The sequence below is a fragment of the Amphimedon queenslandica genome, unplaced genomic scaffold (genome assembly GCF_000090795.2).
Source record: "Amphimedon queenslandica unplaced genomic scaffold, v1.1 AMPQUscaffold_10736, whole genome shotgun sequence".
Classification (NCBI taxonomy): domain Eukaryota; kingdom Metazoa; phylum Porifera; class Demospongiae; order Haplosclerida; family Niphatidae; genus Amphimedon; species Amphimedon queenslandica.
In genome coordinates, this window is record NW_003549011.1 from 3,958 (window position 1) to 7,538 (window position 3,581).

The window sequence follows — 3,581 nt, forward strand, 5'->3', positions numbered from 1 at the left end:
AGGAAGGCTATCTGGTTGATCCTGCCAGTGATCATATGCTTGTCTCAAAGCTTAAGCCATGCAAGTCTAAGTTCAGGCTTGTTCCTTTCGGGGAGCGAGCCGAAACTGCGAACGGCTCATTAGTCAGATAAGGTTCCTTGGCTAAAAGCGGGTCGGTTTTAATGGATAACTGTGGTAATTCTAGAGCTAATACATGCAACGCACCGTGGTCCCCGTAGTCTTCTCGTCTCGGGGAAACGGCATTTATTCTCTGGACCAGATCGCCCTAGCCTGCGAAGCTACCGTCAAAAGTAGCGACGGGGCGAAGCGACAAGTGTTGAAATCCGAATAACTGTGCCGATCGCGGGGTCTTTCCGGGCCCCCGACGACTTTGCCATGAAGTGTCTGTCCCATCAATTGGCGATGGTCGGCGACCTGCCTACCACGGTGTTGACGGGTAACGGGGAATCAGGGTTCGATTCCGGAGAGGGAGCCTGCGAAACGGCTACCACCTCCAAGGAGGGCAGCAGGCGCGCAACTTACCCAATCCCGACACGGGGAGGTAGTGACGAAAAATAACGTGGCGGGGCCCTTTCGTGGTCGCCGCGGGCGGAATGAGCGCAATTTAAAAGAGTGTGCGAGGAGCTATTGGAGGGCAAGCCTGGTGCCAGCAGCCGCGGTAATTCCAGCTCCAATAGCCTATATCGGAGTTGCTGCGGTTAAAAAGCTCGTCGTTGGATCTCGGAGGCGGCACGGTCGGGCGCGATACGCTGCGGGTCCGACCGGCGATTTCTCGGCCGTCCCTAACCAGCGCGCGGGGCGAGGTGGACTTCGCGGTCCTGCCTCGTTTTTCTCCTTCACGGGAGAGAACCCGCCGCATTTTCTGTCTACCTTGAAAAAATTAGAGTGCTAAAGGCAGGCTAAAACCCCGAGCCTGAATATTTCGTGCATGGAATAAGCGGGGATGCTCTTTTCCGGAGGGCGGTCCGACCGACTGGCGACGTCGCTTTCGCTGTCGGTTTCGCCGGAGAGCTAGGATTCGAGAGGAACGGTGGGGGGCGAGCGTACCGGGCGGGGAGAGGTGAAATTTTGTGATCCGCTCGGGACGACTCGAAGCGAAAGCGCTGGCCCCGGACGTCTTCCTTAATCCAGAACGAAGGTGGGTGGAGCAAAGACGATCAGATACCGTCGTAGTACCGACGGTAAACGCTGCCGACCGGGCCGCGGACGAGGCTCGAGAACAGCGGTTATGGACCCGTCCGTGGCGGCTTCGGGCAACCTGAGAGTTTACGGGTTCCGGGGGTAGTATGGTCGCAAGGCTGATACTTGAAGGAATTGACGGAAGGGCACCACAAGGAGTGGAGCCTGCGGCTTAATTTGACTCAACACGGGGCAACTTACCCGGTCCGGACATCGTCAGGATTGACAGACGCTCGTGCAGTTCTTTCTCGATTCGATGGGTGGTGGTGCATGGCCGTTCGTGGCTGGTGAAGTGAAAAGTCTGGTTTATTCCGCTAACGGGCGAGGCCTCGCCCTTAACTAGTCGGCTCGTGGTTCTCGAATCGTAGTCTCCCTTCGGGGAGCAGGGAGAACATCGGGCGAGTCGCAGCGATCGTCGCTACTTCTTAGGGGGATCCCGAGCAAGCTTAAGCTAGGTGAGAGAGATCAATAACAGGTCAGTGATGCCCTTAGATGTCCGGGGCCGCACGCGCGCTACACTGAAGACGAAAGCGCGAGTGCCTACGGTCTTGGTTTGGTCAGGCCGGGAACCCGCCCCGAGAGGGGAGGTTGGGGCTGTTCCTTCACGGGGGCAGTCTCGCCTACTGCGGGTTAACCGTGCCAATCGTCTTCGTGCTGGGGATCGGGGCTTGCAACTCAGCCCCGTGAACGAGGAATTCCGAGTAGGCGTCCGTCATCAGCTGGCGCCGATTAAGTCCCTGCCTTTTGTACACACCGCCCGTCGCTACCTCCGATAGAATGGCTAAGCGAGGCCGTTGGACTGGGCCTGCTTTCGAGTGGGCCCGGAAAGGCGTTCGAGCTTAATCATTTAGAGGAAGTAAAAGTCGTAACAAGGTTTCCGTAGGTGAACCTGCGGAAGGATCATTACCGTTTTCTTTTCACGCTGGATTTTGCATTCTCTCCTCGCGAGGAAGGCTGCCAGTCGTGTCTTGACCGAAACTTTTTTTTTCTGGATTGGACGAATCGTCGAGTGCGTGTGGCAGATGTTAGGAGACCCGTCCGGGGTCCTTCGCTTGCTCTCTTGTCGCTCGGTCCGCGAGCGGCGGCGAAGCTCTGAAGCAAAGAGAGTGCGAGGTTTTACCAGTCTGTGGCGAGGTCTGCTTCTCTCTGGGGGGGTAGCAGCACCTCGGAATGTCCGCCTTCCGTGCCGGTACGTAGGAGAGAGAGATCGAAACTACCGAACTCTTGCATCGGAGACCCTTTTCGTCGGGGGGAGGCAGATCTGTCGACTCGCGCGGTCAGGGTGCGTTCAAAGAGCTCTTGGCGGAAACGCCAAGCCGCCGGCCACTTCTCCCCACGGTCGTCAAACCTTATTTTTCCACACTATCAAGGACACAAATTTGTTGTTGCGAGCCGTCGTTTGTTTCGGCGGCCGTCTCACTTAAAATGAAACGTTAAACGTACGACCGTAGGCGTTGGATCACTCGGCTCGTGCGTCGATGAAGAGCGCGGCCTGACGCGTTAAGTGATGTGAATTGCAGTGAAGATCATCGACGTCTCGAACGCACATGGCGGCAGCGGGTCCTCCCGCGGCCACGTTCGTCCGAGGGCCGGCAGGAAAAACTCCCCAAGACTGGGAGTCGCGACTGGCGTCTTGACGCTGGGTCCCGTCTCCTTAAAGGTAGACCGTTTTGTACGTTCAGCTCTTTTTTTGGACGAAGCGGCTGGAGGATAGAATCTGCTGAGACAGAGTCGTGGAGGTGACGAAAGGAAAGGAGGCCCGTCACGCGGTCGACTTTTGCTTTCTCTCTCTCTCTCGCGCGGACGTCTTTGCAACTTTCCCCCCCTAAAAGCCGTTCTCGCCTGGTGCTCTGCTAGGCGGTTAAAGAACGACCCAAGGGGATGGAAAAGCTCTGAAGAAGACGTCGGCGGGGGAAGGGAAGGCTGGTCTGGTCGTTTTTTGTCTTTTTTTTCTGATTAATTGCCTCGAAGCTCTCGACGAGCGGCTCTTTGTTTCGGCTTGGTTGTTTCTCCGTCAAGGCCCTTCTAGTCCTGAAAGAGAAAAAGAACGCTTTTGCAAGGCAAACTCGAGAAGGTGCTTTTATTCAATATTTGTTTACCTTCTTTATCACCGGCCTCGGATCGAGCGAGATTACCCGCTGAACTTAAGCATATCACTAAGCGGAGGAAAAGAAACCAACCGGGATTCCCTCAGTAGCGGCGAGCGAAGCGGGAAAAGCCCATCGCCGAATCCCCCGTCGGACCTCGGCGGCTTGGGAACTGTGGCGTAAGGGTCCGACTCGTCGGGCGTCTGACCGTCCGAACAAGTCCCGCGGGACAGGTGTGCTCCCAGAGTGGGTGTGAGGCCTTTAGTTCGGTCTGGGTCTTCTGCCCGGCGCAGTCGGTACCTGAGAGTCGAGTGC